General features: G+C 47.5%; 1 protein-coding gene across 3 annotated transcripts in view; it reads left to right on the top strand.

Annotated features, from left to right (window-relative positions):
• Positions 1-26,766, top strand: part of DIAPH3 (diaphanous related formin 3) — a 2,278,729-nt gene that overhangs the window by 2,174,199 nt on the left and 77,764 nt on the right. The gene's annotated exons all lie outside the window — the stretch shown is intronic.

Below are 26,766 nucleotides of genomic sequence, written 5' to 3'. Positions count from 1 at the left end.
CTTGCTAGTCATATCAGCTCATGCAGGGTCTAGGCGGGGTCATGATTTCGGCGGGGTGCCGCAGTAAGGACTTAAACTGGGGGGCAGCAGTAGTAACTCTCTGAAGCCAGACTTAGGACATCAGGGATGGAATCGGATAAATATCCTTTCGTGCAAGTCAGTATTGGAGACCAAACGAGCTGAACTGGGTTCGATCGTCGACGTCAGGAGATCTAAGCGCTTTGGGGTGAGAGTGGCTGAAGGAGTTTGGGTAGTGGTGTGGACCGCTGGAGGAGTACGAGTGAGGCACCAAGAAGAAATGTGTCTGGTACCTCCGGGTCCCAGTGGGCAGAGGGAGAACAGGGGAACACGTGCTGGTGCATAGTCTTCTGGGGGCCAGAGGGGCTGGGACTAATTCTTTCAGGTCAGTTTTGTCAGCAGTATGGTGGGAGGGCACGTGGGCAGGTATATTATAGCCTCTTTGGGCAGGCTAAGGTGAGGCATGAGGGCATTGGGCAGGGTAAGGCATGGGTATAGGGCAGGTGGGTATTGTCTGAGATAAGGGCAGGGGCGTGAGCGCGGGTGAGTAGTGAAATAATGTGTCAGGGCTAAAGTTGCAGCTGGGTAGTGAATGAGGTGGGGATAGGGGGCATGACGCTCAGATGGGTAGTAATGAATGAGGTAGGTATTGGCATAGGTGAGTAGTGACTGAGTTGAAGAGGGTTGTGGCGGTCTGGATGGTAGGGAAGGGTGGTATGGGGCTGGAAGCAGGTGGATTGTGAGCGAGGTGGGAAAGGGTGTTGGAGCAAGTATGTAGTGATAAGTAGGGCAGTCAGTGACTACAGTAATGACTGTGGTGCAGGGGAGGGAGGGTTAGTGAATCAGGTGTGGGATGGGCAGGTAGTGTTTGCAGTCTGGGCAGAGATGTGACAGTCTGGTGGTGATAGGTGGGTAAGGACTAAGTTGGCATGAGGTGGAAAAGCAACTAAGACGTTGCTAGAGCCGCAGGTGGTAGGTGGATAGAGAATAAGGCGGGGAAGTGATGTGGATAGGCAGCTAAAGACGCGTGTGGGAAGATAGGTAGCTACAGAAGTGGGGGCCAGTGTCATGGGGTAGTGAATGAGTTTGAACAAGATGCTAAGTGTCATCCTGGCTGCCTCCACACAAGCTGGCTGTCAACAGAAGTGCACAGGGTTTTCTTCTGAGATGATTCGACAATCAACAAATCAGGCAAGCAAGGGACTGACGTATGACACTCCTGGACCACCTCCCGACCCCATCACTTTTCCAGTCCATTATATCCCTATGCTTGTACCTGTTATACTTCTCATCCGTGCCATGCCTGTCCCTCCCGAATTCTCTGTCACTTTCAAATTTCCGGTCATTGACGCGCCCAGTTCCTTTCACACTCCCAGTTCTCGTCACATGTTCAGCCCCTCTCACAGTCCCTGCCTCTCTTCTAGTCTCCGTCCCTCTCCAAATCCTGTCACCCTCCCCGTCCATTTCAACCTCTCCCTTCCCATCACACTCCCAGGCTCTGTGACACTCCTTTTAATTTAAACTCTTTATATTAAGTTTTTCTTTGAAACAGAACAGAGGTCTGTGAGAAGTTGGCCTGATGTATGATGTCACTAGTTCTAGTGTACACCTTATATCAGTCCAAATACCCTTATGGTGATTGGTTGTAAAGTCAACCTTATAGACCAGCTATCCTAGTGGTAGCATGGACAAGAGCAGTCTTAGGCTAAACTCTGAATGGCATGTGAAGCCAGCTGTGATACCATATACAATCCCTTGAATACCAAATGAAAGGACACCACAACAGATATATATATATAAAATAAAGTGTATTTATTCTAGTCAAACCCTCAGCACTCTTTATGAGATTAGAGGTAAGTACAACACAGTCTTATTTAAGCATACATTAAGTCCCACAGGTAAGTAATACAGTTAGGCCCTAGGGGCCACGCAAACCATATACTAAGTAAGTGGTATAAGGACCACTGTCACGGAAATAGGATAGGCCTAGGCCTAGGGAATCGCTGGGGCTACACTACACTAGCAACAGTTAGGAAGTGGGAGGCCCACGGGATTCAGGTGCAGAGTGGAAACACTCACGCGTAATGCGTAAAAGTCGATAGAATTAGTAGTTGTTAGAAATTAACAGTTTAAGGACACTTCTGAAGCAGCTAGAGAGTCGAGACTCGGAAACTAGACCCTAGGATAGTTACTACCCTTGTGAGCACCGAAGTACCCAAGTTACCTAGCCCACAGGCTGCGGGTGCATAGGTGTGAACTTGCGTCGGGTTTCGTCGTGGACTTCTATGGATGCCTGAAGGAAAGTTGCTGACAGGCAGTCAGTGAAGAGTGTCCGGTGGATCCCAAGGCTGGGATCAAGAAGAGAGGAGACCTGCAAGCAGAAGGGACAGAGTCAAGGTCACTAGCCAGTGACCACGTGGAACCAGGAAGGAACCAGGCGATGTCGTGAAGATTGCAGGTGAAGGTGAAGCTTGTCGCTGCAGCCACGAGGACCAGGGAACGTCGAGGACGACCAGGACCAGGAGGCGAGCTGTCCCACGAAGGCTCGTGCTGTCGGCGGCGTCGATGTTGGACTAGGACTCACCAAGCCTTGGCAAGCGGAACCCACGAAGAACAGAGGACTTGCTTCTGGTGCAGACCAGGAAGGTCTGGGGTGCTTCTCTTTTTCAAAGAAGCAGGAGCCAGTCTGGAGGAGCCAAACCAGCGGTGAAGATTTCAGGATGCGTCGTCACAAAGGCCACTAGCCAGCGGGCAAGCAACCGGACAGACGCGGCAAGCAGGAAAATGCAGAAGGACCCCACGCAGGACTCGTGGAGTGTGGGGGGCTGATCTTCGGTGCAGGTGGTGCTTGGGGTTGGGGCTTCTCAATCCCCGGTGCACAACTTCGAGGGTGCCTCAGAAGCTGCGCTTGAAGATACTAGCCACTTTTCCCAGGTAGCCGGTCCCACGTCTCTCGTCGCCTCCACGGATCTCAGCTCGGCTGTGGATGTGGATCAGGGTCGGAGAAGTCTGGAAGTCAAGGCTCTGGTCGGGTTCTGCAGTCGGTCCCTCGTAGAACTTTAGCAAAGCAAAGGGTAGTCTCTTGCTGGTGCCTGTTTGCACAGGGTAGCCACTCCTTGGCCACAAGGGAGATTCTTCAGTCTTCTTCTTTCGTCGAATGTCGAAGGTCCAGAGTTTCTGTTCAAGTTGCAGGTTCAGGATAATCTAAAGTCCTGGGGCCCAACTCCCACTCTTATACTAATCTGGGGGGCTGGGATACCTGCTAGGTCACGCCTTATGGGTGGGATCTGGGAGGGGGTGGTTACACCCACTTCCCTTTGTCCAGTTTCGCGCCAGAGCTGGGGCTGGAGTGCCCCAGCGCCGGTTTGAACTGGACTATGCAAGGAACACCTTGTGTGCCCCAGGCATGTCTCATTCCTTTCAGCCCACCCTGCCCCAATACACTAAAGGCACTGGGGAGGTGCTAGCACCTCCCCAAGCAGGAAACCTATTGTCCAGGCCTCCCTGGCTGGGATCACTCCCAGCAGCAGGAGGTCAGACTTGTGTCGTGGCAGCAGCATCCATTTTGTGATGCTGAGGCTTTGGTCAGAGGCTAACAGTAAAGTATGATTTCAACATGTCTTTCCCTCTAGAAGGGGGGAATAATATCCTCTTGTCCAGAAATGGTATGGGGGTATTATTCCACAGTGTTAGACACCTTACACGACATGTTTTGATAAAGCCAAACCATAGTTACCATAACCGTTTAAGATTATAAGGTACTTTAAGAGTAAATGGTAGGCTATATCATAGAACAGCTATAAGGACATGGTTCCGAAAGCTGAAGACAGGCTCAGCTCATGCTAGAGCACCATCTCACATGTTACCAAGCACTCTGCCTCCAGGATTGTTAAGGCCTGCCATAGGAGTGGCTGATAGGTACACATGTGTCTATATGTAAGTTAGGTATAGGAATACTACACCTAAGCAAGGGGTGATTACACGACCTTGCCCCAGCTGAGTGATCAGCCAGTTGTGTCATAATGGAAGGCCAGGCCAGGGGTGGCATAATACATGCTGCAGCCCCTGGTAGGCCTAGGGTACACCTATGCCCTGGGTACCTAGGGTACACTGTACAGGGTCCAATAAGGTGATCCTTACCAATTGGGAATGTACCTAGGGTACATGGAGTCCATTTTAAAGAGAGAGCAGACAGCCTGAGACCCTGAATGGCAGGATCTCAGGACAACTAAGTCGAAAAACCAGCTAGACACTAGGCAAAAAGTTGGGGGAAACCATAGTCAGATATCCACCTTCCTACAAGGTCAAACTTACAAACCATGACAAACAGAAATAGCAGGAGTCCACATCACAGATGGCAGCAGGCGATTCCGGCCACAGGGCGCCACATCTCGGAAATCAGTGCATTATGAACATTTAACAGTCAGAACTGTAAGGTGCAGGCATAAGGTCAAGCCACACTGCTGGATGTATCCCAGAGGGCATGCCAGAAATCAAAAGGTGTTTAAAAACAAGGGGTTAAATCATTGCCATCAGTGCCCGAAACCACACATCTGGGTCCAGGGCTATCGACATCCTTTTTATCTATAAAAGGACTCCAAATATCTCTCGGGGGTCCTCAAGCGCAGGGCCTGTGGAGTGGGACATGTTTCGGCATCCCCGCTACAGGCAGCAGCCAGTCTGACATTTTTGGCGCAGGCTGTGTGCCCGTTACCTCGACGTCAGACAAGCGCCAGCAGCAACACGATGAGGCGTCTAATGCCCTGTGGGGCAGCAGCAAGAAAACCCAGTGAGAAGGCAGGAGTATTTCGGCGATTTCATTAAGAACTGGAACCAACTCAGCCCAGACTGCCTGGATCTTGCGGGCAGCACCAAGCGAAGTGCATAAAATCAGCCGGATCAGTGGACAGTGGGCCATCCCGAGGAGCACAAGCTGTCTAAGAGGGGTGGCCGCTTTGGAGTATAATAAACTCTATTAAGAAAAGTAAACGGTGTAAGTCTATGCCTTTGATTGATGGAGCCCAAACCAGTCTGCTCACAGCAGTAGCACCACGTTTTTAGGGGTATTGTTGATACGCAGATGCTCCTCCCACCAAACCCCCCACTCCGTGCCCCCTGCAGGCAGCGCTTTGTCTGTCAGATGGCATAGCTTGGCTACTCGTCCCTTGTGTTGGTGATCTGGTACAGTTGCGTTAGTGATGGGTATTCACCAGGAACGCGAAGGAAGCCCGCCCAGTAAACAGGAAGCGTGTCTCAGCCTATAGCAGGCACATAGGGCAAATCATTAGTCGACCCTCGGGGGCAGGGCGATATAAATGCACCCACATCAAACAAATACCCCAGTCTCATGGGCGGTAATCGTTGCAGCACGTTCTATACTGATTTGTTCATTGTGGGGCTAAGCACTCGGTTGTTGAGTAGCGGCATCTCATGGGGAATACTCAGCTTTCCGGCCTGTGCGTTTTGCGAGAGTCCTGGACGCCCAATGTGTGCTGTTAGCTGTTTCAGTAGAAGTGTGCGGTCTAGCAAGTGGGGAAGCGAGTGTTGTGCTCAATGCACAGAGTTCTAGCTGATCATTTGTGGTTCAGGTGTGGTGTGAGATGTTGTGCTCTGTACTACGTGTCAGTAAATGTCATAAATGGCCTAAGAAATAGTGGTCCGGGACCGCAAACCCCCAACATGGCCTTAACTGCACGCCCCAAATACCTGTCTATTAATCATGGAGCGCATCTTAAGGAACAGGTGTTTACAAGGGACTGTATTCTGTATTCTGGAAGGTGTCCCGGGGGCGGAACGGTATTTTGCGCCTGCTTTGCACGCCCCGGGTCACTTTGGTATTACAGAAGGGGCCGCAGATGCTTGTGTCTCCTTCTGTAATATCGATAGCGCTGGCACACAAAGCGCCAACGCTATCTTCAGGGGGCATTCCCTTATTTGCATGGTGGCGTGCACCATGCAAATGAGGGAATCCCTTTGCCCCCGTGCCATATTGCAGACGCGGACGCAGAGGCAAAGAAGCTCTCAGGAGGCGCACTGATGCACATTATTAGTTCGCCCCCTGAGAGCAGCCCTTTGAAGAGGGAAATGGTGCACTATGGACCCCCCCAGACATCCCCTTGCAGGCGCATGCAGTCACTGACTGCACCCACCTGCAAGGGGGTCTCTAAACCCCCTTCAAAGTGCAGGCGGGTTGCCGCCTCCACTATGAAAACACGGATGGGCTTCAAAGCAGCCGCTCCGTATTGACCTGAATGCACTGCTCTGGGGGCAGCGCAAGTTCACGGCTGCCCTGGGGGCAGTGCATTCTACGTAATAGGCCGCACTTTACCTGTTTGCGCCCAGTGCACCTGTTTTAAGGTTTGCCAGGTGCACCTGTTATAAGGTGCGCCGGATACAAACAAGGAAATTGCGCCCTTTACATAATAAGGCCCCAGGTGGGATGGGGATATTAATAAAGAGGCAGACGAGCTTCAGAAAGATCAGCGTCTTGATCCGTGCCACATGGCCAGCCTTGGAGAGAAGAGTCGTCAACCACTGCTCAATCTGCGTGACCCCCTTTTTCCCAAAACCATTTATCCATTACCAGGCCATAGTTTTCTCAAATTAAGAGCTCATTCGCCCTATTCACATCCATGCCCAGGTATCCGACAGCGTCTTCATGTCACGAATGCAGGAATTGTGAATTGAATTCACGAGTATCACCAGTGAGCAGAAAAAAATAAGATGTTGCTCAATTAATCCGGAGACCGGACCATCCTCAGAATCGACTGATATCTTGTAGAATGGGGTCTAAATTCAGCCCGGGTCCTTGATAGCAGGATATAGTTTGTGTACATTGAGATTAGGTATCTACTGGTAGGAAAAGTTGTACCGTGCTCAATGTGTGTCTCATTCAGCAGCGCCGCAATAGGCTCAGTGGCTAATGCAAAGAAAAGCGGAGACAGGGGCAAAGCTGCCTCGTGCCCCTAACCACTGAGGAGGCTGTCGATTAGTAGCCTAGCCATTGGGTTAGTGTACAACAGCTTGGCCATGCTCAAGAAGTGATGAGCCAAGCCCATTCCATGTAGTACAGTCTGTACAGTACAGGAAGGGTGACTCCAGGGAATGAAACGCCTTCTCAGCACCCAGGAACACCGCTTACGTTTCCGGCCTTATGCGATGTAATATTGTCATGAGCGTTCTTTAATTATTAGAGGTGGCCCTGCGCAGAATGAAGACCGATTGATAGTCAGGACCAGCTCAGGCATTAGTTGGTTTAACCTATTGGCAAGAAACCAATAGCCATAATCTTAATATCCACGTTTAAGAGAGATAAGGGTCTGTATGACCCCACCTCTTTGGGTCCTTCCCCGACTTCTGTCACACTTATAATCATTGTCACATTATCGTCGCCATCACTTCATTCAGTCTGTGTCACCATCCCAATTCCTGATCACTGTAACCCTCCACATCCAGGTCATCCTCCAAATCCGGGCATTCTCCGCATCCATATTAGCAGCCCAGGCCCTGTCACGTTCATCAACGCAGTAACATTTTCAGTCCCTTTATTCTCCTCCCCCCATCACTCTTACGGCCCCTCTGAGCTGCTACATCCATGTAACCCTCCCCATCCTTTTCACGCTCCCAAAAACTTTTTCACCTTTCCAGACACTGTCACCCTTCCCTGCACTCTCAGCCCTTTGTGTCCCTGTGAGCCTTCTTGTACCTGTCACTTTCCATCTCCATGTCACATTACAGCCCCTGTCTCACTCCTGACTGTCAGTGACCCGTAGCATCTCGAGCCAAGCACTAGTTCGTGTTAAACAATCTCTGGCTTGATGTTGACACATATTGTGCATCTGACATAATATTGGCATATATTGTACACGTTTCTAACTACTGTGCTGAAGAAAGCATGGCTGTTCCACAGTTTTTACATTTTTGTTGAAGAGGATAAACCCCAAACACCTCTAGTGAGGATCAGGCTTGACTTGCATACAATGAAGGCACTGGGTTTATGTAATGAGCACTCCTTCAGAACCTATATCTTTTTTATCAGGAATTGTACTTGCAAATTAAGCTAAAAAAATGCACTGCTTAGGCCCATTTTACTTCATTCTCCTCCGGTAGTAATTGAAGTAAATATAATTTGCCTGCTTCGCCCACCTGCTGGCTGCAGTTAGTACCTTTAATTTTTTCACTCCAGGTTACAATTTTCAGCAACCACTGAGACAACCGAGATGCCACCAACACTAAATACACCACTGTGCCACAGAGCACCCGCTTCATTCATCTTGCCACACCTCATTCATCCCCACTTTCAAAGTTGAACCGCAAAGTCTGACAATTGCACCCCAGAAGTAACAATTGGTCCTCTCGAGCACCAAACCCTGCCCCCACCAATGGATCAGAAATGTCGAAAGAAAAGTGTGCCATTTAAACATTCTTGCTCTGATGGGGGTATATGCAGTTAATTCCCGGACTAACTCTTGTTAATTACTTACCTCAAATTCGAGGCTTGCAAACCAACCTTCTGTCCCTATTAGCACCATGTTCCTGTTTCCGATTGAACTTAAAATGTAAGCAAACAGTAGTTAATGCCAGATTTTAAGCCTTCTGATCGGCTTATCCAGTCTCTGCATTCCATATTGTGCTGCACTCTCCAGTATTACATCTTGGGGTTTTGGTGACATGTATAAACTACTCAGCACATGGCCTCATGCTCAAATAGGAGCCTTGTGCTCACTGTGCCCAAGCTATACCCGACTGATGAGCTGTAATCCGTGCGAAACCGGTTTTGGGTTGCTTGGTTTCTGGTTCAGGGAGGACCTGCTTAGTAGCTCAGTCTGGCCTGTTCCTATGAGGAGCAGGGTCAAGACTGATCTACATATAGCTGCTTCTAAACTGAGGAGGCATGGTGAGCAAATAACAATGGTTTGGGATGCTACCCCGAGGATTGCCAGTAGTATTAACATTCTAATGAAAATCAATATTTTAAATTTTTCACGGGTTGTCTAGAAATATTTCAGGACCCAAAACTCAAAAGGTCCCCCACGTGAAAGCAACACACAAACTCAGTTCTGGGAGTGATTTGCAACAGACGCCAGCTTCATTCAAGGCCACTAATCCTTTGCCCTAGAAGACTCTGATCACTGTTTCTTCCCTGCCCCATCGGATGCTAGGGGAGACACTCAGCTGATTTTGCCCACCCTTCCCCCCAGAACACAATTGACTACTTTTGCAGTGTCCTTGAGAATCAAGTAACATGGCGTAAAAAAATGTCCATATCTTAAAGCCCTGTTTGCTTATGGGGTGGTCTTTTGCCTAAGGGCAAGTTTTTGATTCGGCCACCTAACCAGTAAACATTTGCGTTTTTGGTTTCCTTTTTGTAGATTTTAGGCACCCCCACCCCACATCAGTGTATAATTCAGTGTGTGGTGAGGGCAGTCAGTGCGCTGTGCCTACGGAGTCTCCCTCAGAATAGGTCCAGTCCAATCAAGATGAGATGCTTCCCAGGTAGTAGAGACAATGTGGGTACTTCCCCCCCCCCCCCCCATCTCTAATAAGGCAGAGCATATTCTCTGAGTTTGGTTGCCTTAATGCGCTTCTTTTCTGTTGTGGTGAGGGGGATGGGGTCAGCTGTCTGTAGACTCCCTGGGGAAAGGATGAAAACGCTACACACAGCAGACCACTTTTTAAAATATACCCAGCCATGATGGGCCAGTTTAAAAGAGGTTGTCTGCTCTGTGCTTCTTTTGGCAAACTCAGTCCACCTGACCCCAAATTGTTTTAGTGAGGATTCCTTATGCCTGTCTACAGCCTCTGCTCTTTCTTACTCCTTAGTAGCAGATTGGCTGTTGGGTCCTGTAGGGTCCTGTACCTGCTTGCCTTTCTAGCCATGATGATCTGACCTGGAGCATTCCAGGCAGCAACACCACATGGTCCCAAAAGCAGAACACACTCCCTGTCTTTTCTCCGCAAGTACCCAGGCCTTCGGTCATTTACACGCTTGCATGATCCATAGGAACCTATTGTACCCATTCCTCAGTCACCAACCAACAGGACCAGGATATAGACTGCATGGGTAACGCTCCCTTTCATTGTTCTCAGAAAGTCCAACGTCTCCTGCTGCTGAGAAGTCAGGGAGCTAGTATCACTAGCCCAGGAGGTAGTCCACAAAAATACTGATATACTTGTCCCCGTGCAATGCTACACTCTGTTTCTCTACTTTTGTTCCTCTTCTTCTCACCCCTTCTTCACTTTGAATGAGTTATAAAACAGAGGTGGAAAGTTCTAGAACCTGCAAGCTACATGACTCTTTCACCCCTAACAGGCATTTCCGGGAACCAGCCCACAGGCTGTCAAACCCCATGAAGAGTATCCTGTGAAGAAACAAGAATGGTGACTTAGTGCAAAATGAAATAATTCCTTTCCTGTAGTGTAAGCCAAGCTTTTTCCACTTGGTTCTAGTTTCTTCCCTTCAAGATTTAAAAAAAACTGGCTTTGATAACTAGAGCCAAACATCTGCCTTCCCCTTTGTCATGTGATGTAACATCTGCATGCTACTTGGCAAGCTGGTGGTAATAATCAGCCTATGCAGGTTTCGCCCTTGCTCCCTTCCCCTGCCAAGACAAATACAATTTCTGTAGTGTTAGACCTGGCATCTTTTTGGGTGTTTCCCCCTGCCTTTTTGCTTTCTGACCTCCTGGTTTTGACTCTGTTTTTGCTGGTTTAGTGTCTCTGCGTACTTTCTCACTGCTGTTCAGTGTTAAAGTGCAAGGGCTCCTATTGTAAATTGTATTATTGATTGGTGTTTCCATGATTGGCTTATTTGATTTACTAGTAATTCCCTGGTAAAGTGCTCTGAGAGTGACAGGGCCTGTAAATCAAATGCTTCAAGTGGGCCTGCAGCACTGATAGTACCACCCACACAAGCAGCCTGTCAAAGGGTTCTCAGACCGGCCACTGCAATGTCGGTGCACAGTTTTTACTGCCATGTCGACTTTGTAAGTGCACTCACTTGCCAAGCCCTAACCTTCCCTTTTATTACAGGTGAGACACCCCTAAGATATGCCCAATGTACCCCTATGGGCAGGTTATGTGAAAGGTAGGACATGTCCTGGTATGTGTGACATGTCCTGACCGTGAACTACAGTCTAATTCGTTTTTCACTGTTGAAAGGCTATTGGTCCCTTAGGATAGAATAGGGAATACTCTGTAACCTATTACGAGTATATCTTACCATTGGGACAAGATAGAGAAAGAGTTTGGTATGCCTGAACTCAGAATGTAGAAATGCATCTTTTTTTATGTTCTATGTTTGAAAATAGCACTTTTAGAAAGTAGGTATTTTCTTGCTTTGCCATCTTGTGTGCCTCTGCTGGGTTGTGGATTGACTGTCTGGCTTTAGATTGGCAGGGGCCGGGAATGTGCATTCTTTTCAGACAGCCACTTGGGGGGGGGGGGGGGGTGGGTTGAGGTGTGTCCTGCCTTTCCTTGATGAGTACAGGCTGGGCTGAATAAACCTGGGCTGCATTTCAGAGTAGTGGGAGGAGATTTCCTTGCACCTGAATGGGCCTGGTCTGCCTTGGACAATGCTGTCTCCACCTCCTGCTCGGAAGCCGGGCCAGAGTGGACCAAACTGGTTTGGACTAAGCACAGACACTCTCTGCCCAAGGGAACAAAGAGAAAGGCAGTATAAATATTTGGGCCCAGAACTTTAGAACTCACTGAAATCAAGGAACCTGCCAAGAAGAATAGCTGGAAGAACTGCTAGGAGGAGTACTGCCCCGTTGCAATGTTGATGCTTTGTTGGGTTGGCCTGCAGTTGCTGCTTCTGCCTTGGGCAATGAAAGGACTGGACTGAACTTTTTTTTACTTTTGCTGAGTTTCTCCAAGGGCTTGAAATAGAGCTTGACTCTTGTTCTCTAAGTCTGAGGGACAACACAGACTTCACCTACCTTTTGGCTACCGCCTCTAGAACTGCGGTTTCAGTTGCCACAGGGGGGGGGGGGGAAGCAGCCGACACCGACACCACTGCTGGCTCAGTGTCCTGAAGGCACCGATGCACTTCGCTCCGCAACCCTGGTCTCACCGACGACCACCACCGAGCCGCTGCATACACCGCGGCTTGTGCTCTGAACTCCGCACCTCCACGCTTCACTCTGCCGCCCTGGTCTCACTGACGTTGCTGACCGCGACACCCGTAACAGCACCGTGGTTTAGGGGCACCTCTCGTAAGTTACACGACACACCGCCCCGTTTCACACCGCAGTCTGGGCTGACCGACGCCAGCTTCCATCAACCGGCACTGTCGCTTGCACTGTGTCAGCACCGCAACGAGGACTGCCTCACTCCTCCCTGCAAGCCCTGGTCTCACTGACATCTCTGGTCGACCGTAACCGAGCTGTTGCCTGCACCGCGACTTGCTTCACATCACAAATGCGACGGTTGCCACGACCCGCCTGCTCCTACGCGGTCGGCCAGAACCAAAGGTGCTATTTACGAGTCTGCTGACACTAAAGCTGGTCCGCACCGACGTGGTCAGCCGAAACTGTTGGATTCTGTTGTTTTCAGCACTGCTGTAGCACCAGACGGAGCTACAGACGTCAACGAACTGCATTTTTAAGTCAAACTTCCAAAGTACCTAATTTTGATTATTGTATGTTGGTCTTTTATCGTTTTGGTCTTGTTTGCCGGCATACATATTGATTATTTTTTCCAAAACTGGAGTGGTGTCCTTTTGTAGTGTTTTCCTTGTATCTGAAATAACCCTGACTGCTCATGCCAAGCTACCAAGGAGGTGAGCAGGGGTTATTTTGGGAGTGTATCCCCCTTATCCTGACTAGACTCAAGGGTCCCTATTTGGTGAAAGGTACCTACCTTTGCCAAATAGAGACCCCCAAATCTAACAGGAACTTTGTGTGTACTTTTGCAATCTACTTGGACAAAGGTGCAAACCATTGCCAACAGGGGACCCCCATTTCTAATATGTTAGATGGACTTTTTATTTCAAGGAGGTTTTGAACTGCCAGTGGGCAGCTGATAAATTATTTGTCCATAGAAGGGTGGCCCAAAGTATGAGGACTGGCTCACAGAAATAGGCCTAATTATGAAACTTCTCAACTAATGCATACAACGCAAAAAAGATTAATATAGGTTTGTGGCCAATAATTAATAGAAATGGACACATCAACGATCTTTCTAGCTCAGGACAATCAAAAATTATATTAGAGGCACACTTTCCTCAAGGTCCTAAACCGTTTAAACACTCCAAATCTACTCTTCAACCAAAAAGAAACAGGATATTTTTGGGGGGGGTTCCTAATTGCATTATAATGTCTAAAAAGACCTCAACTAATTTAAACTAGGTCTCATCTGTGAGATCATTGCCTATTTGGAGGTGCCAGGATGAGTCAGACAGTAGCTTTCTTGTGCAACCTGCAGATAGGCACACACTTGGACACGTGTGTGCTGTGCACATTTTCTTACCCAACTTTGTAGCAGCATATCCTATTTTAAAAGGTGGACACTTGAGCACACACCTCAAATCCATTTGAATATAACATTTACAGTAAGTGACGCCACAAAAGAGGTTACGAAACAGAAGTCTAGAAGCAAAAACCTGGTACTTTACCTTGGTTCGAACCAGATTCCTTACATATGCCTTCTGACTATCTGTCGGCTCCAATTCTGTTCTTCTCCACGAGTCCACTTACACAGGATACATTATCTCTCCATCAGGTGTGATGATAGTGTTTTTTATGCCGAGTGTTATATTTACAAGCCTCCTTCCTTAATCTTCTCCCTTGTCCATTCCCCCCCCCCCCCCCCCCCCCCCCCCCGTGACTCCTAACCATCACCCCTTCAGCGTTTTGAGGCACTCTCAGGGTGCGATAAAGTACTTTGTAAGCAGCCAACTTAAAATAACACCGTAACACAAGACATGTACAGCTTATTGTAATTCCAAGCGTCTTCACACTGGTAGTGTTTCCAGGAAATATTTGGGGTCCTGTCAAGTGAGAAGATTTTCTTTAAGTAATTTATAACCCACCGGAGCATTTTCTTCTAATGTGGCTAACCAAGTGATAGTAATATGAATAAATCCAATGATTAAACATTGAAAAAATTGTTTGAGTTCTGGTATGCATGCTTAAATTAGTGGTAACTTACATTTCCATGTTGCATCGTAGGTTTTTTTCCCCGCAAAAAGGTTTAGTCTTTAAGAAACCATAATCAAGAGTATTAACTCATTGTTACATCACTTAAGTATACAGTTGATGCCAGTGTTTGTAAATTGCTTATCTTGAAAAAACTGGTAAAGTATACGTTCTAAATGTAAAGATAAATCAAGATTAGCTGCTGTGTGGAGTATGTTTTGGGGTTGCAGCATTGTATTCCAATGTAGATAGCATGCTTATTTTACTGTATTCCCTCATCCCTTCCTCAAGTCTCGGGGGGTTTGTCGTATGCTTCAATCATTTTTACACATTGCCGGCAGGTGAATTGGTGTCGTGCACAACACCTTCCGCCAGTCCTGCTTTTTTGCCGAAGAGCATGGTGAAACCTCAGGCACATAATTTTCCATTTACCATTTTATACATGGGCCCAAAGGGTAAGGGTGAGGATGTGGATATTGCAAAGAAAGCCCAAAGTGACTCAAGATGTCACTCATAACATTAGGTGATTTGGCAGCTATGCTGTACAACACTTTTTATGGCATGAGAATTTCTTATTCGTTTGGTCCAATCATGGTTCTGGCCTAAGCTTAGGTGAGCTGGTATTTTTATATAATGCCCTGTCTTGCATTTCGCTCTGCTGGCAGTCTGACAGAAAGAATTGGATCTAGAACAAGGCTTGATCTCAAATCTCTGCCTGATTTAGTCATCTAGCAGAGGATCTTCGTCTAAGAAGTCAGAGTTCACAGAAAGGCTCATCAGGTCTTCTAGGCTTGAGATCACAGATTTGTCCCCGTGCATAGTAAAGAAGCCAGCTGGTGGCAGCTTGAGATTGTTGCGTTTGTGCCATAGCTAGCCTCTCTTCTCTTGTTATCATATGGCGAGTTTTCCGTCAATCCGTAGCTAGTCATATTTGTTTTTTTTTTACCTACAAACTAATGACCAAATCTATTTTGAGCTTTGGTGTTATTTTCTCAGTTGAGAACATCATCTTGGCGACTTTGCACTTATTGTAGGTATCAATAAATTTACATAACATTTGTCTATAGGCGATCCTGACCATTTGCTTCTTTCTGATGGTCTTAAACATGTCGCAATAATACAATTTTTGTCCCTGAACTATACCTTAAATATCCACAGATGTAAATTAGAACCTGCTGTTCTACCTATATCTTAGGAAGTCTCTACTTATGTTAATCTACACAATTCACATAGTTGTTTCTTTTTTTTTCTTACACGAACTTGGGTTTTAATTGCAATGATTGTGTTATTGATACACACAGCTAACCCCACCAATACATCAACTGAGTAATGTTAAGAGCGATGAATTCCTTTACACATAGTGAATAAAATACATATTGTAAATTAGTTTTCTTGGTATTGAGTATGAAATGAGGTTTGATAGCTAACCTGGTTAATTTGTCTTGATCGATGAGATTTTTTTCCTTACACTCCGCACACACTTGCTTTTGTCTGCTCTAGTGAGTCTAGTTCCATCCCCTTACGCTCACATCTGTCTGTGTAAACAAAAGAGAGAATTGAAGAAAATCATCTGCCACTTACTGACAGGAAAAAACTGTGGCACATTTAATTGTCCTATTCTGTTTTTTCTTTGTCAAGAACTCCTTCCTTCTCATTTGCTGTGCTGGCCATTTGCCCAAGAGAGCCTACAACACAGCCATTAGGTTTTTCTTGCAGAGCCTGTGTCAGTCATGGTTCACAGTCCTGGAAATGCTAACTGTGTATGACTCTTCTCTTGGTTTGTTAGAGTTGGATCTAAGAAATCCTGGATTCTAATCATTACTGGATCTTTTTTGGATACTAGATTTTGTCTTTGCAAATAGAACATTTAGTTTGCATGCTGTCCTACATAAATACAAGCACTCACTGTTCTGTGTGGTTTAGCTTTGCGTGGAGATCTGACTGTTAATGTTTGGTTCACTGTAGCCAGCCATGTGAATGTACAAACTAGATTCCTGCTTGTGCTCATAGAAGGCAGATTCTTAATTCGACTTGGAGTGCGTCTCCTTTAAATGAGGCAGTTTGTGGATCCCTGCCATGAGAGTGGATGAGCTCAAACTCATGGGTATGGGGTATAGTTTTATCGACCCAAAAGACAGTTCCCAAAGACTCTTTAATCCGTTTCTCTTGTACATGTAAACTTAGACTGCTCAACCATCAATGGGCACACTTCTGTATTGATCGTTTTGTGGGCCCGAGGGTACCATCCAGCTGAGCTTCTTTATCATCAAAGGCTGAGGAATTGACCCTTCAGCACACCCTGAATGGTGATTCACCAAAAAACCGCTAGAGAAGAGTGGGTGGTAGGTTGAGTGACCTGATACCCTCTCTGGAGGACACTGAGAAGGAGTAGACACCTGATCATCCTAAAGTCAGCTAACAAAAAGCCAGCTAGGACCGAGGACACTTTTGAGAGTAGGGGACTCTCTCTCTGAAGCTGAGTCAGTCTTGTGAAGGCTCTTGAAAGTTCATCCAGGGTTTACTTCGCATAATGGGATACCAGGCATGTTTCCGTGTGATATAGTGGCTTGTACCTAATGCGCAAACCCACAGGTTAAATTTAAATACTGCACTCCCAGTTCCTAGCATGTCAGATTCCATATTTTTATCTTGCTTATCAACTATGTGTTAATTTCCAATCTCATGCTCTTCTTCACCATGCTGTCAGGTTTCATTAGACCCACGGTCCCAGTTGAAAGGCCATTCACTCTTGATTAGATTCCCATATTTATGACCACCTGCACTTAATTTTATGGACCAGCACGTATTTTTCTGAGTCATGGTAAAACACACTCATCCGGAAGATCAAGGAATAGAAAAAACGGCAAAATCGTCACAAAGAGGGAAAGCAGGGACTTATAAGAGTGAGGTAAAGGGGCAGGGAGTGTCTTGTAGTGTGTTAATGAATTATGAGGTTGATTGAAGACTACTGCCCTTGGTATGAGGCATGCCAACATTTAATTGCACTGCTTGTGGACTTCTGACAGAGTTAAGGACACCGGCGTTCCTTCTTTTACCAACTAAGCACTGGATTGAAGTGTGACATGTTGGTCACATTTTTTCGAGTTGCAGCAGAATACAAATTACATCAGTTGATTTGTTTTCAAAGTGCTTTCCATAACAAAAGCTAAATTCTCTTTTTTGTCAGATAGAATTCTCTCCATAATAGCCGGTTTTTGGTGGGCCTATAACCAGCTTTAGCCGTTTTGCCATCCACGTGTAATAAAAAAAAATAAAAACATAAAGTACATACATATATAGATAATAGAGGGCCTTTTTTTGTCAGCACTCTTAATCCATTTATCTGTTTAGATGTCATTCACATTTTGGTTCCGCCACTCCAGCATGGGGTCAATGTCAATGAATCAGCCTACTTAAGCCACTGGCTCTGTTGCACTATGAGTGACAGCATTTTGTTCTGCTGAACACCTCTAACCGCCGATCGCTCAGCTTGTGAATTTTCCCTGCGCCAAACTGGATCCAGAGATTTTCTCAGCATTGCTCCCATGCGCCAGCAGGTGGTGTTGTGCGGCTCCAGGTTGACTTGTCCTGAAAGTGATGCCCAAGTCACAGATATGCCCCACCTTTGTGTGCTGATGTCAGCTGCTTTCTGTATGGTGCTTTGAATGCGGATGCAAGCCTCACTGCTGAACTTTTTTCTGGTCTCTAACTAGATTTTTTGCCAAATTCTCCTTCGGTGAAAAGGGAACATGGCCCCACTTAAAACCAAACATTTTAAGCCTTGTAGGAAAGTATCTGATAGAGACTACTAGTCGCAGATTCCTTAACATAGAATTATCCCCAGGCGTGAGACTGTACCCGGAAAACTTTCTTTGCCCCAGCATCTCTGCGCACCGGGGGGCGGTACCACGCGACTCCGCCATGGCGTCCGTGGGCGTGACATCCGCGAGGTCGCATAAGCCCCACCCCGTTGTGCTGACATCAGTTTTCTTCTTTTCCGCATGCAACACGGATCCGGATTGTGTCCCTGACCTGTTTTCAGGCCTTCTTTTCACGCTTTGCGTTGTGGGACAGTGTGCAAATGTCTTCGGGCTTTAAGGCGTGCTCGTCTTGCGCGCGTCTGATGTCGGTGACGGACCCTCATCCTATTTGCATGTGGTGTTTGGGCGAGCACCATGATTCCACGGACTGCGACGCTTGCCAGCATCTGAGGCCTAAGTCTCGGCAGGAGCGCCGGATGAGGCTCCTTTCAGCCCGGTTGTCCAGATCAGTGTCGTCTCTGCATCCGTCCCCCGCGGAAGGGTTCAAGAATCGCCGCTTCTGATTCTGACATCACCCGTCACCGAGGCCCATTGGGCGTCGCTCGCCCATCGGTAAGTCCTCTAGCTTGTCTCCAAGGCCTGGCCCCCGTTCGGCGGAGGGCGCGGGTTCTCCGCGGGACATGCGGCCTCATTCGTCGCCACCCTACCCGCTGTTTCCCGGTGTCGGAGCGACCATGGTCCAAATGGAGGCCTATGCTGTGGCTCTGCAGGCTTCCTTGGCCCCTCCTCCTCTTCCTGGGACGTCTGCGGATCTCTTGCCACGTGCGGGGCTTTCCGCGGAGTCGCTGGCAGCTCCAGCCCCGGCGGGTTCGGCTTCAGTTTTTGGAGGTGTGGTGTCATCGGGGTGCGGCCCTACGGGGTTCCCCTCTTTGACCCACGGCATCTCTGCCTCGCCGCAAACCCCCGAGCGGGTCCCTGTGGTGTTGCGGGAGGTCGCCGGGACTCGCGGCTTATCCCCGAGTCCTCCTCGGTCCTCTGGGCAGGCGGCGGCCTTGCCAGAGGCCAAGCTGACACCGCTCAGGCGCCTACGGCTGCCGGCACTGGTGGCGCCGACGGCTGTCGGTGCCGCGGGTGCTGGCTAGTGGCCATTTGATTCAGGTTCTCCACCAGGGCTCTGGTGGACGGGAGCTGCTTCTTCTATTCGAAGTCTCGCTCCATAATTCTCTTCTGGGGGCCTGGGGGCGTCCTGCCACGGGGGAGCCGGTGCCCCAGTCGTTCCTACACCGCCACTGTCCTGCTCTGCACGATCCAGTCTGCCTTTCTTTCCACCCTTCTACCTAGGGCCCTCTTCTGCAGACTGCTTTTCCTTCCTTGCCTTTGGTGGTGTTTCCTCCATCACTGGAGGCCCGGTGGTTGGATTCATGGGGGCGTAACATCTTCGCTTCCTCTAGTGCTGCTTTGCGAGCGCTCAACATGCTTTGTGTGTTGGCCAGGGCTATTTCCAGCTTGTGGGATTCTGTGGAGTCCCTTCTGTGTTGTGCCTCTCAAGAAGGTGTCTGCGCTGATCTGCGGCACCATGTGATGGATGGCCGGGAGTTGGCCGTGTTTAATCTTTGTTCGGCCCTGGATGTTTTTGATGCTCTCGGCCGCACTATGGCAAGTTCAGTAGCTCTCCTTCGCCATGATTGGTTGAGGGATAGCGTGTTCCCTGAGAATGTTAGGGAGCGTCTGGTTGACCTGCCTTGTGATGGGTGCTTTTGTTTAGCACCCATGCGGATGCTGCCATTCAGCGGCTCCTTGCGCGTCTCTGTCCTCCTCCTCCGTAAACTTGGCTTGCTTTCTGGGAGGCATTATCTCACCCTTTTTTCGGAGGTCCAGTGGTTCTGTTGGACCGTCTGTGTATTCTGTGTGGGTTGGCGTGCATTCGGGGTCCTTAGGTTGGCCCCTTTGTACTGTTGGCTGCTGGTACAGCCCCTTTGTCTTTTGTGGTTCTTTGGTTGTTGATACACCCATATGGGTCCTCAGGTTGGGCCTTCTGTATGTTTTTTGGTTGGCTGATTGGCAAGCCGTCTGTGGTTGTATCTGCAGGTCCTTTATGTTCTTTTCCTCTGCTGCGGGATTTTTCCGTAAGAGGTGTTCCCATGTTTTCTTGGGATGTATCATACCCTATGTGGGGTACTTGTAGCTATTGCATAGCTCGGTCCTGCGCGGGGAAGGTATAGTCGCCCTTTTTCGAGTTTCCTGCCTTTCCTGGCATCACTGTATACCGCTGGTGCGGTCTTTTTTGTCTTGTCCGGGCGCAGCTTGCGCTGCTGCAGGTTCTGTAATTCTCAGTGTTCGCTACCTCGCTCGACCAGTCTGGCATGCGGTCTACGGTGTCGTGTTGTGGCGTTTCCGCCTTCCTGTCCGGTGTTTCGGCCTGGTCCTCTGTGTGGTGTTCCAGGGGGGCTAGGTTTCTCTTGTCTTTCCTGTGCTCTGGTTGACGGCTTGAGTCCGTCCTCCGTGTCTCTCCTCTTTCTCTTCTGGCTGGTCCCACTTCTCTTCGTGGGGCGGTGTGTGTCTATAGAACGCTCCTCCTTTGGGGATTGTTCTGAATTTCCCTCGCCTCTGCCCTCGGCTTGCGCCTGGCTTGTTCTGGGTGCACAGCTCCATGGTATTGCCAGCTGCCGGCTGCGCACGCCTGCTTGTTCTGCTGGGGCTTTGTGCACCTGTGCCTTTCTTCTTACTCCTGTGCTTCTTGGCTGTGGAGCCGTTCCTGCCTTGTCTGCTGCCTTGCGGCTGATGCCTGTTCAGCTGTCCTATATTGCCTTGTGTTTTCCTACGGTGGGCTCTGCCTCCGGTTCTACCTCTTCTCCCTGGAGTTGTGGTGGTTCTTTTCCTCCTGGGTGCTCCTCTGCGACTGCCTTTCCCTGCGAGGGTTTATGGCAATTGTACCTTGGATGGGCTTGGGGTCTTCTGGCCTTCCCTTTGCCTTGTTCTTGCTTACTTCTGCTTGGGAGGGGCTGGGCTGCCCTTCTTGTCCCCGTGACACGTCCCCTGCTGGGGCCTTGTGTTTCTTCCTACTGGGGAGGTTCTCTCGCAGGCCCTCCTCCCCTCTGGGTATGGCTAGGGTATCTATTCTACGTTAAGGAATCGGCGGCTAGTAGTCTCTATCAGATGTACAAGTTACTTACCTTCGGTAACGATGTATCCGGTAGAGACGATTCTAGCCGCAGATTCCTTCACAGCCCACCCTTCCTCCCCGTTCTGCGAGGGCCTTCAGTTTGGTTTTCTGCACTCGCCTCCCTCCGGGTGGCTTGTCTTCTGTGGGTGTCCGCTTCGCTTCCTCCCGGATAGCATGCTTCGTTCTGCTTCATTGTTCCTCCCCTTCCTTTGATACATGGTCGGTTGGTTCATGTGGGCTTCTGCATCCCTCCACCCTGTTTTTTTCTCCAGTGTAGGGGCCCACTTTTACTCTTCTCCCTTTTACTTGCTTTATGGTTTCTGATTACTTTGCAGTCCTCTACATTGGGTTTTATTATTTTTTTTTGCCTGTACCTCGGCCTTTTAGCTCCTTTCAGGGGATAAGGCCCTCCTTGATTGTGTCGTCTTAGGGTGAATTGCTGTTACTCCTCTGTTTCGGGATTGTTGCCCTTCACTGTTGTGAATTGTGATTGCGGTCTCTCTCTCTCTTCTGCTATGGCGTTTTTCACATGCTTTCTGCCTCCAGGGAGGTTGTCGCCTTAGCTTGCAAGGGTGTTCCTCAGAGCGGTGCTCTGCTCTTTCACTGATATGGCTTTCACCGCTATGGCTTTTTGTACCTTAGTGCTTGGCACTTTTCCAACTGGTGCTGTTCCTCACCTTTCGTTTCTCTCTTTTCTGTTTCACTGATTTTTCGCACACTGTTCCCATGCTCTCCACAGTTTTGTTTGTGATGGGTCCGCGTTGTGGCGCGGAAAAGTTCTCCGACAAAAACTGATGTCCGCGCGCCGGGGTGGGGCTTATGTGACCTCGCTGACATCACGCCCGCGGACGTCGGGGCGGAGTCGCGTGGTACCACTCCCCAGCGCGCAGAGATGCTGGGGCAAAGAAAGTTTTCTGGGTCCAGTCTCACGCCTGAGGATAATTCTACGTTAAGGAATCTGCGGCTAGAATCGTCTCTACCAGATACATCGTTACCGAAGGTAAGTAACTTGTACATCATGAGCAGATGTCTGCGACAGATCTCCATGAGATCTGCCTCTAGTGATTAGGGTTGTTGCACGACTCCAAGGCCTGCAAGTTTTGGACATGCATGAATCCCAAGGGGACCGGGGATCGTGAAGCCAAACACTACGTTGCTGAACACCGAAGGAAGGCTCATAAGTCCCTGCTCCCTGTCAGAGTCGGGGGAGCTGACCCATTCCTGCTCTGAAGGCTTGAAGTGTTGATGTGTAGAATTTCACAATATTGTAACTTGATAAACATTTCTTAATTGCAGTTCCATGTGTAGGGACTTGGCATACATACATTGAATGCCAGTGTCTCCATCAGGCAGTAACTGCCTTCAGCATTCTAAGCACTACATATAAATATCACCATGGAATATGGAATGGAAAATAGAATACAAAGCATACTCCTGATCGGAGGATCGCTCTTTAAATTCACTACAACAATTTAATAATCTTACTACTCACCATTCACATACTTAACCATCTGAATTGGTATTCTTAACAAAAGAATCTACACCTACATTCTTCTTGCCAGAAACTTATACCATTTTATACATCACATACTCCTGTAGACGCAGAGGCATCATAGCCAGTCTTGCAGAAGCACTCACTAATCCTTCACTGGTAAACAACCAGTTAAGGAGTTTACGATCACATCTTATTTCTACTGGGCTTCCCCACAGAAATGTCCTGAAATTATCTAGTGACCACATATACCAAAGCTTTTGCGCTTTATAATAGAATATTTTTCTTCTGCTGGAGAAAGTGAGCGTGATGCAAAGATGATTACCCATCCACATTCATCACTATTTCTCTGACTAAGCACAGCACCAGGCCCAAACTGCTAGCATCAGCAGTGATTACATTCATAGCTTTTGGGTCAACTACTTGGAGTTATATATCGTTCCTGATTCTTCCAAAATCTAGTTGGCACTCCTTGTCCTATACAAATTTGCTGTTGCTCCTTAGTAGCTGTCTAATGTGGAACAATTTAATTGAAAAATTTGTCACATTTTGCGTAGAATTCAGCCGTTCCTAAGAATATTCTTACATCATCCTTACTTCTTGGTGGTAGAGCTCCTTGGATTGCTTCAACTATACGACCACAAGGTTTTCCACCATCGCCATTAATCTCATGCCTTAGGACGATCACGCTTTCTGCAGCAAACTTACGCTTTGAAAATTCAACAATCAATCTCTTATCTTCCAATACAAGTGATATCTTTTCAAACGTTCATCATGTAACACTTTATTCCTTCCTGTTATTAATATATCATTTTAAAACAAATTAATGCCTTGTATCTCTGCGAACATCTTAAACATAAGCCTTTACAAAACTGCTGGCCCAGTCGCATAAACTTGGCTTGGAAGTGACCACTAGGTGTAATAACTTGCTAACAATATGCTTCAAATGGAATTTGGTGATACGTTGATAAATCGACTGTAAAAAGTACTGTGCTCTTTAATCATATCTAACATTGCTTTTGTCTTTGGAAGAGGGAACCAACCAATAACTATATTTAATTGCCTACAGTTTATTCACAAACAAATCTTCCCATTAGTACCTCAATAGGTTAAATTACGTCCGCTTGAACAAGCTTCTCTAACTGTGCTCACCTCTCTTAAAATTATTGTACGTTCAAACCCCTTCAGATAAAATTCAATCCTGAAAAAACCCATGGAAATGTTTCCTAAAGTGTCTTTCCTGTCACACCCCTCTATCGTCCATTAATAGCACTTGGTCTGGGCTATTCGCATCTAAAACAATATATACATTTCCGTGGTCAAACCAACCCAACACCGAATGTTCCTTTAGCTTGAGTGGGTGTAGGGATGGATTTATTTAAGTTAATTGTGAAGCTCAACAGATAAAATAAGTGTATTACTCTGTAAATGCAACATAGCAAGAACCTCGATTTCGTGTTCCTTTCTGATCTTCATAACGCTGAGATCCTTCACTTTAATAAGTATGTAAATTAGATCAATTGCATTAATAGTCACACAATTAAAAACAATAGTATTCATAATTTCGTCTCCTGTAAATAGTGGTGTAAGAAGTACTTTCACAGATAAATTTGGTGGTGCACCCCTTCATCGGATGCAGACCTCCTTAGTTTTCCAAGCTTCATATCACATAAGTCTCAGGGTTTCCCACCACAATCTGCTCATTTTCAGGTGGTTGAAATACCTGGTTTCAGCCACCGAAATCCTTTAATCAGTCGTCCGTGCGCTACATGGCTGTTGGTCACTGTATGTCAGAACAACTGCCCTTCTTAGGGCATCTTTCAAATGTACACTTTCTTTGTTCAGGACTGTCAGGGAAAGTCTAGCAGCTCCAATCAGGAATACCACGAATGACGCCCAAGTACTGGTAAAACACTCTCAGTGCATCAGGGCTGTTTGTGTTCTTTGTATCTCGATATGTTCCTCTGGGAGTTTATTTTAGAAAAAAGAAAAAGCTTGCAGTGCCTACCACAACCAACATAACTGCCTCTCAGCAAACTCTTCAGCCTTCAGAGCAACTGCTGCAGTGCCTTTAGCTCTGAAGGCATCGAGATCCCGGCCAACCAGTCAGGGATCTCTAAATCTGGCAGAGAGTCCTCAACAGGGAGGCAGAGGCCATAGCCTCCCTCACTTGCCAGGCCCGGGGGCCTCCTGCTGCCTACGTCATGTTTACCAATTCGGTGCATATTTACTTTAATTTTCAAAACTGTGTGTATGCTATTTTTTCTTTTTTATGTGAAGGTCATGCTCTCCCATTGATTCACTATCCCTTTCTCTTTAACATCGCTATACCGAACAGTGAGGTATAAAATCGACCCTCTAGTTTGCAGGTAGGTTCAAGTACCTCATCATTTTAAAGTAAACGTCATGATGAAAAATAACAATACGTCATTTGGCTTTTCTACAGCAGTCGGCTCGTCTCTGTCACAAAGCATTTTTATTCTTATGCAGGCTGTTGGTGATTTGTTTGGGAAGGAGGCAGTGGTGCTTTCAGAACAAGTAGAATGTACCCAAGCTGTTCTGAGGAGGAAAAAAGCTCAGAGCAACGAGGCAAAGGAAGTGTCTGTGAATCCGAAAACTCTGCACTTTTATATATTTTAATCAAGCCAGAAATGTGGATTTTCAAAGGTAGCCCAATGCAAGTGTAGTTTGGACCACGAGCCCCATTTAGTAGCGAACAGGTAAAGATCATTCTGCGATGTGCTTAGCAGCTCCTAGATACCCATAAACTTTGGGGACCTAGATTGTATAATATGTGAAAAGCTGAAACATAATGTTAACTCGACAATGAAGAGCTTGGACAATAGCCTCACATAGTAGCTGACTGGGGAAGATAGTTCTGCACACAGTTACCCAAAATGAACCGCTTTTTATAGCCTTGATTCTTTCTGTATCCCATTAAAATTTGAGTAAACCTCATCAGGGTTTAAGATTGAGGGCCTGGTGTTTGCCAGGTGTAGGTTTATACTTTCCAAATGTATTCTGAAGCAGCCACAAGCCAAAACTATGGTGAGATGCAGGATGCCTGAAATAAATTGAGAAAATGAGATTTGCGAACTCTTCTTGGTACCCCTGCTAAACAAGTATTGACAAAGCTAACCTGCCTGATATTATCTGCCAGCCTTTTGGCTTTGTGAGTGCTTGTTTTGCTTTATTGTGGCTTTTGTAAAATAGTAGTCCCCCTCATGAGAGGGAACCACTTTGCCTTAAAAAAAATGCTCCTTGTGAAAAAGTAGAATGCCATCAGTTACAGTGAAGTTAGCCAATAGCCGAAGGGGACTTACCCACTGCCCCATGCGGTATGCTGTAGTGGGTTGAAGAAAAATGCCCTCAACACAACAAACGACCAGTAGATGTAGAGGGTTGGCTAAAAACCCCACCAAATCAGTAAATATATGTAATTTTAGTGAAATCAAAAGGTTTCGGATTACGCCATACTTATGTATTTTCATTGGCGGACGCCAGAAACAAAAAGTGGAGGGGTGGGTGGAAGGGTGCGGGGGGGGGTGGGTGCAGAGGGTTTAATGATTTTAGAAAATAACTTACCTTTCCCAAGGACACAGTTGCACGTCGTATCGGCCCATATCGCTGCTGAATGCAGAGGCCAAGATACTGGCCAAATCGCTTGATTCGAGTTTTCCCTGGGCTGGTCCACCCGGACCAATCTGGATTTATGCCATCAAGAAACACGTCCCTGAATTTAAGGAGGGTGCACGGTGTGCTAGGCAGGGCGGACACCATCAAGGAAGACGCAATTGTGGTGTCCCTGATCGCCACCATGGCGTTTGACACCATAGAGTGGTCATACCTTTTCGCTGTCTTGGAGAGGTTGGGATTCGGTCCTCACTTTATGAACTGGGTCCGACTTTTATATACTGATCAACTAGCACAAGAAGTAGTCAACAACATAAAATCAGCTAAATTCAGTCTTCACAGGGGAACGAGTCCGGGGTGCCCGCTGTCCCCATTGCTGTTTGCACTCACGCTCGAGCCCCTGGCCTGTTGGATCCAATGGGACCCCATAATAAGAGAGCTACGCTGGACTGAAGATTGGGAGGACCGTATATCGCTCTACCTAGATGATATTTTGTTATATTTGGCTTCCCCTCATAGATCTCAGCGTAGAGTCCTTAACATCTTTACTAATTTTGGTAC

This window comes from Triturus cristatus, chromosome 8 (assembly GCF_964204655.1).
Source record: "Triturus cristatus chromosome 8, aTriCri1.1, whole genome shotgun sequence".
In the NCBI taxonomy this organism is placed as follows: Eukaryota; Metazoa; Chordata; class Amphibia; order Caudata; family Salamandridae; genus Triturus; species Triturus cristatus.
This window is presented reverse-complemented; position numbering and strand designations above follow the sequence as displayed.